This window comes from Grampus griseus (assembly GCF_964374135.1).
Source record: "Grampus griseus genome assembly, chromosome: 16".
Classification (NCBI taxonomy): domain Eukaryota; kingdom Metazoa; phylum Chordata; class Mammalia; order Artiodactyla; family Delphinidae; genus Grampus; species Grampus griseus.
In genome coordinates, this window is record NC_139010.1 from 56,931,346 (window position 1) to 56,947,672 (window position 16,327).

Sequence of the window (16,327 nt, forward strand, 5' to 3'; positions counted from 1 at the left end):
GGTTTTCTTGGGCCGCCCTCGGAAAACTCCAGGTCCGATTTTTAAAGTTTCTTTTATCAGTAAAGCCTCCTCTCAGGGTTGAGTAGGGAAGAAGCACGGGATTTGGAATCTGATGTGCTGGGAGGAGTTTCGGGTATGTCACTTGCTAGATCTGTGGTCCTTTGTAGCACATTTACCGCAGCCTCGTTTTCCCAGTCCGAAAAATGGGGGTAATCGTCTTTGGCCTGCCTGCCTTCCGGTGTTATGGGGTTCAGCAGAAGTGACATGTGCGAAAAAGCACGTTTCAAATACAGCAAGCTCACTATCTTTCTGTCTACACACACACACACTCTTTCTCTCACTCGCTCCCCTCTTGCTTTGTTATAGCCGTCCTTTCCTCAGTGCTACACAGGTACGAGTATCCCAGAGAGCGCTTAATGTTCCTCACATGCGCTAAGCTGATGCCTGTCTCTAGATGGTCTGCTGTCTCTTCCCCGTTTTCAGATACTGCTTGTGCTAAACCTAGCTCTGATTCTAATACGGTACCACTATCCTGTGTATACTAGCTGAAACAAGAACTATTGGGGTTATTTTCACCTCCCTAGGTATATGTGTTCGGAGTCTGTGTTACCTTACAGTTAGAATTCAGAATCTAAACAGCCAATATTCCAGTCTAGTTTTTATTCTGGCTGTTCAGCTCTGAGACTTCAAGCAGGTGACTTTTTGTGGTATTTTTCCCCTTGTAGAGAGAGAGGATTTTACAAACAACTTTTTGTGGGTTTGGAGGTATAGTAATGAGGTAATCTTGTATTTATTCTGCAATCATTGGTTGAAGAATACCTGAATGTGGTTCTAAAAACAAAGAGGATGGCAGTACAGTGACTTAGTTGAATATACAAAGTTGAACAAATTTGAGTTCAAATCCCAGTGCTGTGACTTCTAGTTTATGACTTTTGGCAAATTATTTCTCCTCTCTAAGCCTGTCTTACTAATTTCTAAAATGGAGATGATAGCATTTACCTCACAAGGTGTCTGTCTATAAGGATTAAATGAGATGTGAATATAAAGTAGTGTTGGAATGAGTACGTGCTCATTATTTTGTTACTGTTGTAATTGATGACTATGATGATGGTAAAAAATGATGATGATAATTTTAGGTAAAGTATTTTCTTGAGATTCCATTTCTTTTTTGTTGTTGTTTGTAAAATGAGGATAGTTATCCTTAACTGATAAACTTAAAAAAAAAAGCTGTAAATAGAAGTGCTCAGATTGCAGGGTTGTTTTTTTAAAATTTTTTTTAAGCAATTGCATTTTATCTAAAGATTATATTAGGCTATTTTTTACTTTTAGAGGTTTCCAAAATGCTCTTGTTGTTGGGGTGTGCTGTTGGACTGCTGCTTCATTTATAACCCATAGTAAGAATGCAGTTTTCTGTCTGTACATTGGAGCTTGTAGCAGAACAATTATCTGTGTTTATGACTTAGATATTGACTATTTACTAGGACAGAGTTGTTTTTTTTTTTTTTACATCTTTATTGGAGTATAATTGCTTTACAGTGTTGTGTTTCTGCTGTACAACAAAATGAATCAGCTATACATATACATATATCCCCTCCCTCTTGAACCTCCCTCCCACCCTCCCTATCCCACCCCTCTAGGTGGTCATAAAGCATCGAGCTGATCTCCCTGGGCTATGTGGCTGCTTCCCACTAGCTATCTGTTTTACATTTGGTAGTGTATGTATGTCCATGTCACTCTCTCACTTCGTCTTAGCTCCCACCCCCACCTTGTCCTCAAGTCCGTTCTCTACATCTGTGTCTTTATTCCTGCCCTGCCCCTAGGTTCATCAGTACCGTTTTTTTAGATTCCATATATATGCGTTAGCATACGGTATTTGTTTTTCTCTTTCTGACTTATTCACTTTGTATGACAGACTCTAGGTCCATCCACCTCACTACAAATAACTCAGTTTTGTTTCTTTTATGGCTGAGTAATATTCCATTGTATATATGTGCCACATCTTCTTTATCCATTCATCTGTCGATGGGCACTTAGGTGGCTTCCATGTCCTGGCTATTGTAAATAGAGCTGCAGTGAACATTTTGGTACATGACTCTTTTTGAATTATGGTTTTCTCAGGGTATATGCCCAGTAGTGGGATTGCTGGGTCATACGGTAGTTCTATTTGTAGTTGTTTAAGGAACCTCCATACTCCATAGTGGCTGTATCAATTTACATTCCCACCAACAGTGCAGGAGGGTTCCCTTTTCTCCACACCCTCTCCAGCATTTATTGTTGGTAGATTTTTTGATGCTGGCCATTCTGACTGGTGTGAGGTGATACCTCGTGGTTTTGATTTGCATTTCTCTAATGATTAATGATGTTGAGCATCTTTTCATGTGTTTGTTGGCAGCCTGTGTGTCTTTGGAGAAATGTCTCTTTAGGTCTTCTGCCCATTTTTGGATTGGGTTGTTTGTTTTTTTGATATTGAGCTGCATGAGCTGCTTGTATATTTTGGAGATTAATCCTTTGTCAGTTGTTTCATTTGCAAATATCTTCTCCCATTCTGAGGGTTGTCTTTGTCTTTTTTATGGTTTCCTTTGCTGTGCAAAAGTTTCATTAGGTCCCATTTGTTTATTTTTGTTTTTATTTCCATTACTCTAGGAGGTGGATCAAAAAAGATCTTTCTGTGATTTATGTAGGACAGAGTTTTACAGAGCATTTTTTGTTGGTTCCCCATCCTCCCCACCTTTCTTTTTTTTAAAGCCAGAGTATTTGACTGTAAAAGTTCATTCTAGTGGGTAGTGTCCAGAAGATTTGGTGACCGTCATTTTTGAAAGTGGAAACACTTAGTGACAGGTGCTGATGGTGGCACTGGTGTGTGTGTGTATCTGTAAGGAGTGAGAGTTCAGAGAAACCAAGGAGGAATGCCTAATAGAGAAAACTGATGTGTTGGTCAAAGCAAAGTCTTAGAGTTAAGAATTGAAATGTTTACTTTTCATTCCTTCAGATGCTGTGTTGACTACAAGATGTCTGCAGATGCAAATGTTTCCTTTACTGTCTTTCTTGATGTGGTTTTCCCTGGCTCTGCTTTGCCAGTTTCATCCTGACATATAGTTAAGAATCAGCAAGATAACTATTTTTTTTACTGCAGACTTGTGTATAAACTATGACAGTAGAGAGTCATTTCCATTAAAATCTACTTTGTGTGCAATAATGTGTTATTTTTTCCTTTATGTTTTAAACATTTTTGTTCTTGATTGGTTTTTACTTGAGTTTTTGGAAGGTAGACCCATTTTCAGGCTTAGTGAAAGATCGTATTATTATTATTACTATATTTAATTTTATTATTATATTTTTTCTTATACTCATGAATTTTGGTGATACATATATATTCATTCCCAAAATGCTTCACATGATCACTGTATTTTTTTGTTAGTCAAGGTTAAGTTTGTTGACTGTGACCATTGAACCCTGAAAAACAGCAAAATTAATTGGCTAATATTTTTGAATCTGTGACCCTGTCCTCATTAGCTCCATAAGCTCAGTGTTCACAAAATATCTCACCAGAATGAATGATAAGACTGGTATATTGTTGATTTGGCACCTGTGCACTCATTAGATATCGTAGAAGTAAATGAACTAGTGGCAGAAGTAAAAGTATATATTTTTAATTATAAACCTATAATACAAGAGTAGCCGTCACACTATGTATAAAACTGGTGACCTGTAGGATGATCTTTGACAATCACTAACCTGAACTGTAATTTAGACGTTTCTTTTAGTTGTTGAAGTGTACTGGTTGCAGGCTTCCCACCCACAGGAGAAGTGAGAAGAAATGGAACTAGGCTGTTCATGTCTTCAAAGAGAACCCTACTTCTACTGTGCCACCCACCGAAAATGTGCTCTTACCTAGTGGGGAAAAACATTTAGAGTTTTCTGTTAATGAGCCCAGTAGGATGGATGAAGCCCTGGTAACTCCTAAGAGCTTATTGAATTACAGAGAAATTCCAGTTGTCAGAGGTTTAGATAGGAGAGAAGTTATAGGGTATTGCTTTGCAGAGGTAAGCCTGCATTTGAAGAGGATTTTCTCCTCTCAGTAAAAACATGGACCAGTTTCTCCCAGTTTGTGGTGTGTATTTTTCATGATCTCATGCTAGCCTTCTGTCTAGTTTTTCATTCTTCCAGTTTGCTCTTCAGTTTCATTACTATCTATTGTCCCTCTTGTATCTCTCTTTTTTTTTTTTTAAGTCAAACATGGCTGGTTTTGGACTAGGGATAAAAACAGACAAGCAGAGAAGCACTGTTGGAAACAGCAGGTTCTGGTGTCTAGTATTCTGAGGTTCCCAAATAACACGGGTTAACCTGTGCATATGATAATGGATTTCTGGAATGGGCAAGTGGCTGACAGTTCATGACTGTTTAACCTGGTGCAGAGGCAAAAATATGGGCAAATGGTGTGTGGTGCTCCTTAATATCAGGTTTGCCTCTAAGGAAAAAATATGTGTAGTGTTAATACTGGCTTGCATCTGGGCTGTTTCAAGTTCTTTGCCATGGAATACCAGAAGAGTATTAAAGAAAGAAGGGAAGCACTTGGATTTAAATCTTCATCTCTCAAATTTATACCAATAATCCTGTTTGTTTTTCTTTATCATCTGTAAAATAGAGTTAATAATATCAAGCCTGCTTATTTATAAAGATTAGAGGGAAAAGTTAACAAGAATTTCTTGGAAATGGGGTAACTATAGGGGAGAGACTTATAGAAAGGCAGAGTCTGAGAGGGGAAAACACACACACTGGGGTGGGTCACTTAGGGAGAGATAGAAAGAGGAATACACACACACCAAAGGCAGAGAGTTAGGGTCAGTCAGAGATAGAGAGGGGACATTGGAAACACAGAGGGACAGTCAGACTGAGGCATTTAGAGTTAGAAAGAAGGGTAATCAGAGATGTAGAGAGAAGGGCTGACTTAGAAATGACAGGTGGATGCAGGGAGGGAGCTGGAGAAAGAGAGACTGAGGAGGAACAACCAGCAGGGCATGACCAAGAGATGGGAGCTTATTGAGTTAGTTTTTGTCTGTTATTTGGGGAGATCTTGTAGACATTTGTAATTAGCCAGGAAAGGGAAGAAATGCAGATATTAATAGTAAATCAAGAAACATGTTTATGCAGTTTTTATTACACTAAAATTTTCCCTTAAACACTAACTTTATATGGCATATTAAACATATAAACACAAGCCAACTTTTGTTACAGGCTTGTTGACTACTTACTTGACCCCTTCATAGTATAGTTTAAACACATTTTAAAAAATGAAATAAAATGATTATTTTCTTTTTTAGAAATATTTTTTCTTAAAAATATCTAATATATGCTTACTGTAGAAAACTTGGAAGATACAGAAAAATTTAAAGAACAACAAAACTCATAATCTCACAATCTAAGCAACACACAATGAGGCCTGCATTTTTCATGTTTACTTACAGTCTTTTTTTTTTAGGTATTTATTAAAGCTCTTCTTCTTTCCTAACAGAACCAAAAAGCTGTTTATAAGTCCAAAATCATTTTTAAAAAATTAATTAATTTTTGGCTTCGTTGGGTCTTCATTGCTGCATGTGGGCTTTCTCTAGTTGTGGCGAGCAGGGGCTACTCTTCGTTGCGGGCTTCTCATTGTGGTGGCTTCTCGTTGCAGAGCACGGGCTCTAGGCGCACGGGCTTCAGTAGTCGTGGCACGCGGGCTCAGTAGTTGTGGCACACAGGCTTAGTTGCTCCGTGGCATGTGGGATCTTCCCGGACCAGGGCTCGAACCCGTGTTCCCTGCATTGGCAGGTGGATTCTTAACCGCTGTGCCACCAGGGAAGTCCCCAAAATCATTTTTAAATTAACTGTTTGTGGTGGAGTTAACTTTATATTCCTATTTTGGCACTTAGGTACTTCCATAAACTATAGTATTTGTATACCTATTTTTATTTCCTACCTCCCTAGGTTAGATTAATAACTAGGCTATCTGTTATTCATATTTGTGTTTTAGACTAACCAAGTGTCTTACATATAGTAAGTACTCAATATATTTGAGATGAATTGTTAAGTTCTCTAATTAGAAACTTTCCTATTTAAATAGTTCTGTCCAATTTCTCATCGGCAGACTGGATCTTCCTTAATGTTGAGAAAAGCTTGATTTTAGGCTGTGTGTGTGTGTGTGTGTGTGTGTGTGTGTGTGTGTGTGTGTGTGTGTGTGTTTAATATGAAGTTACTGAACTAGGAAAGGGGTGCTTTTTCCGGTCAGCTTTCGTTATGTAGCAAGCTACTCTGAAATTTAGTGATGTATCAATAAAACAGCCTTTTATTATGCTATGGATTCTGCCAGAATTCAGACAGGGCAGTGTGGAGATGGCTTGAACCTTAGCTAGAAAGGCTTGAAAGCTGGTGGTAATTTTGTGGCTGGAAACTAGAATCTGGAGCCTTCTCCACTCATGTGCCTCATGATTGAAGTTGACTGTCCCCTGGAACACCTACATATGGTCTCTCCACATAGACTTAATTGGGCTTCTTCACAGCATGGTGGCTGTGAAATTTTTGACATTGAGTTGTACGAGTTCTTCATATATTTTAGATATTAACTCCTTATCGAACATATCATTTGCAAATATCTTCTCCCATTCAGTAGGTTGTCTTTTCATTTTGCTGATGCTTTGCAAAAGCTTTGCAAAAGCTTTTGATTTTGATGTAGTCCCATTTGTTTATTTTTGGTTTTGTTGTCCTTGCCCAGGGAAACAGATCCAAAAAAATATTGCTAAGACTGATGGCAGAGAGCATGCTGCCTGTGTTTTCTTCTAGCAGTTTTATGGTTCAGGTCTTACATTTAAGACTTTAATCCATTTTGAGTTTATTTTTGTATTTGGTGTAAGAAAGAGGTCAAGTTATATTCTTTTGCATGTTGGTGTCCAGTTTTCCCAACATCGTTTATTAAAGAGACTATATTTTCCCCACTGTGTATTCTTGCCTCCAGTGTCATAGAGTAATTGACCGTATAAGTGTGGGTTTATTTCTGGGCTCTCAATTTTGTTACATAGTCCGGTCAATCTTTGCAATTCTTCCCATTCTACTAGATGAACTGTATGTTGAGGAATGCAAAATATAGCAGTATCTATTTGAGGTTATTAGGGCTTCAAGCAAGAGGAGGATCTTGAAGGAAGTGATAGAATGATAAATTGACTTGAGAGGACAGAAGAAAATTCCACATAGGGTGATGAGACGTTAGAAGCCAAAAAGTACAATATATGTGAACTGAATGAGACAAAAAGGGTATTTTAAAAATATTGCACAAATGGAAGGTTTGATTTTACTGATGATGATGAGTAGTAAAGAGATGTGATTTGTCAGGCTTACATGTCTGTGGGGGTAATGAAGAATTAATGGGAAGCTTTGAAGGCTAGGCTGAAGAACTTAGATTTGATCCTATAGATGATGGTATTTTTGTTGAAAGTCATATGATGAAAACAGTATTTGAGAAAGGTTGTCCTGGTAGCTTTGTGGGATAACGTCAAGCAGGGAGTGGCTGTAGGGTATCTCAATAGGACAATCATGGAATAATATGGAAATAGAAAACATGATAGCTCTTGTGAAGGAAGAGCAGTAAGAATGGGGTTAGAAAAGCTGAAAGAGTCGGAATACCTCAAAAGTTCTGAGCCTGACAAATCAAGTGTATCGTGGTGTCTTTTTTTTTTTTTTTGCGGTATGCGGGCCTCTCACGGTTGTGGCCTCTCCTGTTGCAGAGCACAGGCTCCGGACGCACAGTCTCAGCGGCCATGGGTCATGGGCCCAGCCGCTCTGCAGCATGTGGGATCCTCCCGGACCGGGGCACGAACCTGTGTCCCCTGCATTGGCAGGCGGACTCCCTACCACCGCACCACCAGGGAAGCCCCAAAATTACCAGTAGATAAAGATGTTATGGACATGAAGTCTTTTTTTTTTTTTTTTTTTTTTTTTTTGCGTTATGCGGGCCTCTCACTGTTGTGGCCTCGCCTGTTGCGGAGCACAGGCTCCGGACGCGCAGGCTCAGCGGCCATGGCTCATGGGCCTAGCCGCTCTGCGGCATGTGGGATCCTCCCAGACCCGGGCACGAACCCGTTTCCCCTGCATCGGCAGGCGGACTCTCAACCACTGCGCCACCAGGGAAGCCCCAGGTGTCTTTTTTTTTAAGATCTGTTTTGATGTGGACCATTTTTAAAGTCTTTATTGAATTCGTTACAGTACTGCTTCTGGTTTTTAATGTTTGGTTTCTTGGCCTCGAGGCATGCGGGATCCTAGCTCCCTGACCAGGGATTGAATGTGCACCCCCCCTGCATTGGAAGGTGAAGTCCCAACCACTGGACCACCAGGGAAGTCCCTATTGTGGTGTCTTGATAATGACATTATCTGAGAAAGGATCTCAGATAGGTCTAGGGAGAAAGATAATGAGTTCAACTGCTAATACAAGTTTTAGGTATTGGATAATTTGAGTGGCAGTTGAAAAAATCTGGTGCTTTAAAAATAAAGAACTTAATAATATAAATGAATGCTGTCCCTTTGAAAGTAATCCATTTTTAAGACCATGCATTTATTTTAGCAAATAAATATTCTTTGGAATTTGTCTTTTGGAACTGCTTTCAGAACCAATAGAACCATATAAGAAAACCAGTCTCATTACTTTATGGTCATATCTTTTGTGCCCAAGAGTATTATCTTGCTTGATCACTCATCTTATTTACCATTTTTATTTCTAAGTGATATTTGACAGTTCCTAAAAGTTAATCTGCAGAGACATGAAATTTATTACCATGGTGAATATTTAAATAACTATCATCGTTGCTGAAGACAACCTTAAAAAGCTGTGACAGCATCCTTAGAAAAGGTGGTAGTGCATGCTGGTTAAGAGGGTGGGTTCTGTAAGCCTAGATTTGAATGATCTCTTTAGTACATTAGTTCTGTGTATTGAGTAAGTTACTTAACTTGTCTGGGTCTCAAGTTTCCTCATTTTTATAATGAGGATGGTGATAATATGCCCTACTTCATAGGATTATTGTGAGAGTTGGTTCTTAGAACAATGCCTGGCAAATATTAAAAGCTCAGTAAATATTAGCTGTTTATTACCATCACAACAACTACCAATACTGCTACCACCACCACTTTGGCTATTTATCTTTTTTGTTTTAAAAATCACTTGTGTTCCTGTTTAATTATGTCTTGTACAAATGGAATGATAGACAGCTGGAGATAAAAGTAGACCTCAAATAAATGATCAGACATATAGTGATGAAGTTTTATAGAATGTTTGACCTAGAACTTAGTGGGAGGAGAGCAGAAAAGACCAAGGATGGAATATTGGGGAATATTCATAGTAACGGAGTGGGAGGCAGAAAACGAGCCGGCAGAAGGGCAGTGGAAGATTGTTTAGAGAACAAAAGAAAACAAGGAGTGTACATTAGTATAGAAGTTATATTAATTAGGATTAGATTTGTTTGCAACCAAATAACAGAGACTTAAGCATGATAGATTTCATTTCTCTCGATGTCATGAATTCCAGAAGTAGTCTAGGACTGTTGTGGTTTATCATGGTGTCATGTTGTTGCTCCACGGTACATGGATTCACTTGATGGTCTAAGATGGCTATTGGAGTTCCAGCCTTTTCATCCACGTTCGAACCAACAGAAAGGAGGAAGAGAAGAACATATCTCCCTCCCTTTAAGGATACTTCCTAAAAGTTATATATACCACTTTTGCTCATATTCCATTGGTCACATAGCCACATCTTCCTGCAGGAGAGGTTGGGAAATGTAAACTATTTTGAATGGTCAGTGCCTGGGAAGAAAAAACAGGAACAATAAGGATAATCCAAGGGTAGCTAGATGAGGACTATCAGGTAGATAACAGAGTTAATTGTCTTTAGGATAGTTTAATTCATTATTGGTAATCCTTGATAAGAGTTTCAGTACTTGGCGAAACTATGAGTATGAAACTACTCTTATCAAATTGCATCAACAGTACTTTATTTTTAGGGTATAATCCCTTCATGAATCCCTACTTAATTAGGATTATCAGTCTCTTATAACGAAAAAGATTATGGGTATGTATATATACGTGTGACATAGACATATATATTATATATATAATGTATATATCTTCTCACTTAACATTAGTGTTTGCCAGAATTTCTTCATATGGCAGCAGCATGCAGTAAAATTGATGATAATTAAGCCTTTGATATCTTTCTTTAGTTGTTTTCAGCTTCTAATTTACCTAGCCTTCTATCCACTCTCCAATTTGGTTGTTTTGGGCCACTGTTTTTAATCTGTCTCTGTCCTTTTATATTACCACTCTCTCTCACTGCTGTTAATACTTCCCAAAATAGATAAATGAGCATATTTAATTAAATGTGTTATTTGCACTGTCCTGATCATTAATCAATTTGTAAGTAAGGTCAGACCTACAATCTTCCTAGTATTACCATGACTGAATTCTCTCTGTCCACTAAATTGGTAATTATTTGCTTTAGAGTTTTTTTTTTATTTTTAAAGCTTCCATATTTTGTATGTTTATGTTCTTTTAGTGTTGGAAATATGAAGGTCTTCTAACAAAAAGGGGACTATGTTTTCCCTAGGATTTTTGTCCCTTTCAATTGAAAATGGTTTATTTATATATTTTTGAACGATGAACAATATATTTAAGATAAGAAATTCATATGTTGCTATTTATATTTTGTCAACAGACATATAGTTTAAAATAGATATAGTTTAAAAAGGGTTTGTAACAAAATATAGTGAATAGTTACTGTGTCATTCTTGCCCACTCTCTCTAGTCCTCTCCCTAAAGGTAAACACTTTCAATTCCTTAAGCTGTTCCTTCTGGCATTTACAAATCTCCTTGTTTTAAAATAATATGTGTGTAATGCTGTCTTTTGATTCACCAATTTATTCATTATATGTTGTGTTTCTGTTATGATAAAGTTTTATTGTTCTTATAAATTTATTTATTTATTTATTTATGGCTGCATTGGGTCTTCGTTGCTGCACGCGGGCTTTCTTTAGTTGCAGCGAGCGGGGGTTACTCTTCGTTGCGGTGCAGTGACTTCTCTTGTTGCGGAGCACGGGCTCTAGGCATGCGGGCTTCAGTAGTTGTGGCACGCAGGCTCAGTAGTTGTGGCTCACGGGCTCTAGAGCGCAGATACAGTAGTTGTGACGCACGGGCTTAGGTGCTCCGTGACATGTGGGTTCTTCCCAGACCAGGGCTCGAGCCCGTGTCCCCTGCCTTGGCAGGCGGATTCTTAATCACTGTGCCACCAGGGAAGCCCAGTTTTATTGTTCTTAAACCACAATCACCACTGCTACTCCTCCGCTGGCCTCGCAGTTTCTGTTACAATATTTGGTTAAATCAAATAGTTAATGTTGTGTTTACATTATGTCTGTGCAAATTTTATTTGCTTATAGTGTCTTAAATAGTGGCCTCTAAGTGCAGTTTTCCACAAGGTCAGTAACAGTAATCTGTCATTTCAAATTTTCTTTCTTTTTTAAAAAAATTCTTGGAAATTTCTCTTCTGGAGACTTTCTTTGTCCTCCTGTCTGAGCCTACTCTTTGGGCCTGCTGCACAGCTCTTTTCCTGGGATGATTTTCCTTTGTTGTCATCCTTAGACTTTTCTCTGTTTTGGATATGATTCCCAATATTGTTGGAACTCTTATCTTCTTCATTCTTCATTTACCCTCTTGCTTGAGTGGAGCACATCCTCTAGTAGTTGTGTTGTATTAAAAAGATGGTACTATGGCGGAGAGCCTGGGGATGACTGCCTTCAACATGCCTGTCTCTGTCGCAAAGCTTTAATCTGAAATGGTTGCATTCTACTTCTAGTTCACAGTTAGCATCCTGGAATTCCCATTCACCAATATTCCTTCACTTCTCTCTTGTGTTGGATATCCTGTTTTCCATATCCCGTGTCTTCCTTTGTTTTGATTTATGTGTTTGATTTATGTGCCAGGTACTGTGCTAACATCTTTCTTCTGTTTAATTCATGTTGACATTATTTCACACTACAGAAAATTACAAGAATGAACAAAAAATTTACCCAGATACCCCAAATGTTGCCACTTTACTGTATTTCCTTTCTCTGTCTCTTCCCCCCAACCTGCAATATTTGTTTCTTGAACTGTTTGAGAGTAAGGTACAGATCTATTCCCCTGTATACTTAAATACTTCAGAGTGCATTTTCTAAAAACAAGGACATTCTTGTATGAATGCACAGTACAGTTGTCAAAATCAGGAAATTAACATTGATTTAATATTATTATGAAGTCCACAGACTTTTTCACATTTCACTCATTGTCCCAATAATGTACTGTTTTATAGCAGAAGGAAATTCTGGCTCATGAAGTGTATTCAGTTGTCATGTCTCTTTAGTTTCCTTTAATCTGGAACATTTCCTCAGTCTTTGTTTTTGCATGAGATTGACATTTTTGAAGAGTACAGGCCAGTTAATTTGTAAAATGCTTGTAATTTGGGTATATCTGCTGTTTTCTCATTTCTGGCACGAGTACCACAGGAGTAATGTTATGCTTCTCAGGGCATCATGTCAGGAGGCACAGGATGTTGAAATATTAGTAATGTGATCTTGGATCACTTCATTAAGGTAGTATCTGCCAGGTTTTCCACTATTTTTCCTTTTATAATTTTTCTTGGTGGTAAAATATACATAACAAAATTTTATCACTTTAACATTTTTTTGATTTATTATTTTTTTAACATCTTTATTGGAGTATAATTGCTTTACAATGGTGTGTTAGTTTCTGCTTTATAACAAAGTGAATCAGTTATACATATACACACGTTCCCACATCTCTTCCCTCTTACGTCTCCCTCCCTCCCACCCTCCCTATCCCACCCCTCTAGGTGGTCACAAAGCACCGGGCTGATCTCCCTGTGCTATGCAGCTGCTTCCCACTAGCCATCTATTCTACGTTTGGTAGTGTATATATGTCCATGCCACTCTCTCACTTTGTCACAGCTTACCCTTCCCCCTCCCCACATCCTCAAGTCCATTCTCTAGTAGGTCTGCATCTCCATTTCCATCTTACCCCTAGATTCTTCATGACCTTTTTTTTTTTCTTAGATCCCATATATATGTGTTAGCATACGGTATTTGTTTTTCTCTTTCTGACTTACTTCACTATGTATGACTGACTTTAGGTCCATCTACCTCTCTACAAATAACTCAATTTCGTTTCTTTTTATGGCTGAGTAATATTCCATTGTATATATGTGCCACATCTTCTTTATCCATTCATCTGTCGATGGACACTTAGGTTGCTTCCATCTCCTGGCTATTGTAAATAGAGCTGCAATGAACATTTTGGTACATGACTCTTTTTGAATTATGGTTTTCTCTGGGTATATGCCCAGTAGTGGGATTGCTGGGTCATATGGTAGTTCTATTTGTAGTTTTTTAAGGAACCTCCATACTGTTCTCCATAGTGGCTGTATCAATTTACATTGCCACCAACAGTACGAGAGTGTTCCCTTTTCTCCACACCCTCTCCAGCATTTATTGTTTCTAGATTTTTTGATGATGGCCATTCTGACTGGTGTGAGATGATATCTCATTGTAGTTTTGATTTGCATTTCTGTAATGATTAATGATGTTGAGCGTTCTTTCATGTGTTTGTTGGCAATCTGTATATCTTCTTTGGAGAAATGTCTATTTAGGTCTTCAGCCCATTTTTGGATTGGGTTGTTTGTTTTTTTGCTATTGAGCTGCATGAGCTGCTTGTAAATTTTGGAGATTAATCCTTTGTCATTTGCTTCATTTGCAAATATTTTCTCCCATTCTGAGGGTTGTCTTTTGGTCTTGTTTATGGTTTCCTTTGCTGTGCAAAAGCTTTTAAGTTTCATTAGGTCCCCTTTGTTTATTTTTGTTTTTATTTCCATTTCTCTAGGAGGTGGGTCAAAAAGGATCTTGCTGTGATTTATGTCATAGAGTGTTTTGCCTATGTTTTCCTCTAAGAGTTTGGTACTGGCCCAAAAACAGAAATATAGATCAATGGAACAGGATAGAAAGCCCAGAGACAAACCCACGCACATATGGTCACCTTATCTTTGATAAAGGAGGCAAGAATATACAGTGGAGAAAAGACAGCCTCTTCAATAAGTGGTGCTGGGAAAACTGGACAGGTACCTGTAAAAGTATGAGATTAGAACACTCCCTAACACCATACACAAAAATAAGCTCAAAATGGATTAAAGACCGAAATGTAAGGCCAGAAACTATCACTTTAACCAGTTTTAAGTATACAGTTCAGTGAGATTAAGTGCATTGACATTTTGTTTGTAATTTTGAGGCATCTTTGCAAAAATACTTTGAGATTTTATAAATATCCTGTTACTCCTTGAACTTTTACTCACTAACTTTAGTATCCATTGGTGATTTCTGCCTGAATTATTTTCATGATGGTTCCTAAATGGCGATTTTCTAATTCCATCATGTCTAATACACTTATTTATAATACTTTATTTCATTATTTATTTTGACGCTGTTCCTGATTTGGCCAGTGGGAGCCCCATTCAGGCTGATTCCTGTCTCCTTTTGCCTTGCCCTTGTCATTCTTGGAGCACTTCCTCACTTTTTACTACAAGATGTTCTAGGCTTATCTTGCACTCTTCCAGCCTGAGTCCTGCAATAAGTTATCAAAGAGCTCTGGTTTGTTTTAGTAGAGAATGGCTCTATAAGCCAGGTACTGGACTCTAGATGTCCATTGACAGTGCTGCTGGGTGTCAGTATCATTGCCTTTAGGTCCTTTCAGTAGACATCTAGGAAATAGAAATATGTGATATGTGTGTGTGTCCACTCACGCTCATATACATCTTCATCTGTCTACTGAAAGCAATGAGTTTATATTGATATCTCTGATTCCAGTCCAACACTACAGGGTTTATTCATTCTGTATTTATAACTCCCTGTTCCAAAAGTGAGAAACCTGCCCCCATTATTCATGTTTTTACTTATTGGCCTAATCCTGGAATACCAGAAAATAGTTTAAGAATTGCTAGCTCATACCACTACTTAAAAGACACCTAGTAAGTAGAGTTCAATATTTGTTTATAGTTTTTTCCTGTACCCTATGGGCATATAGTCTAAATCTCCACTGGCCAATAAAGTAGCCACTAACCACATGAATTGAGATGTGTTGTGAGTGTGAACTGTACACAGTTTGTAAAGTTAGTATGAAATAAGAAATGTGAAATACCTCATTAATATTTAAATAATATGGTGGTTATATGTTGAAATATTTTAGATATGTTAGGTAAAATAAATTTATAAAATTAATTTTACCTATTTTTATTTTAATGTGGCTACTAGAAAATATTAAATTTCATATGTGGCATCCATTGTCTCTCTGTTGGACATCACTGAGCAAGAAACCATGTTCAGAAGTTACTTGGATTAGTTTTCTCTCCCCAACATTCTTCCTATAACGTGGTTATGTTAGTTATTTGAAATACAGTTCATTTCTATTGTATTCTAAGTTTTTCTCCCCATCCTAATTGATCTTATTTATTTTTGAGCATGTGAAACATTAATATGGTTCCAAAAGTCAGAATTGTATTAAAATATATGTATATATATACTCAAAGCATTGTCACCCATTTCTTCTTCCTTTTCACCCTGTTTCCACCCATCCTCTATAGGTAACCAATCTTATCTTTCTCTGAATTATCCTTCTTGTGTGTTTTTCCCCCAGGAATGAGGAGATACACGTTTATTTTCTTATTTCTTAACTTTTTACACAAAATTTAGCATACTATGGATAGTCTTTTGTACTTTGCTTTTTTAATTTAACATTTCACTTAAATATATTTTGGTATCCATTCCATATCAATTTGTAGAGCTTGCCCTCCCTCCCTCCCTCCCTTTGTCTTTTCCTCCCTCTTAGGGTTGCATAGTACTCTATTGTGAGGATGTTAACCATTCTCTATGGCCATTTCCAGTATTTTGAATTTATAAACATTGCTGCAGTACTAACCTTGTTTATATATATTTTTGTACATTGGAAATGTATGTTTGGGTAAATCCCTAAAATAGGAGAGTTGGGTCAAAAGTTTAAAAGCAAATATAGTTTTCTTAAGTATTGCTAAATCCCTTTCTGTAGGGGTTGTACGAATTTGAATTCCCACCAGCAGTGCATGAGTTTTCCCACAGCCTCATCGTCAGAGTATGTTGGTATGCTTTTAAATTTTTTGCTAACCTGTTTATAGTTCGAGATAGTATCTCGACACAGTTTTAATATTCACTTAGTAGTAGTTAATGATCTTTTCATAGAATATATA

General features: G+C 37.7%; 1 protein-coding gene across 2 annotated transcripts in view; it reads left to right on the forward strand.

The window, feature by feature from the left end:
* R3HCC1L (R3H domain and coiled-coil containing 1 like) overlaps window positions 1-16,327 on the forward strand; it is an 87,201-nt gene that overhangs the window by 552 nt on the left and 70,322 nt on the right. The gene's annotated exons all lie outside the window — the stretch shown is intronic.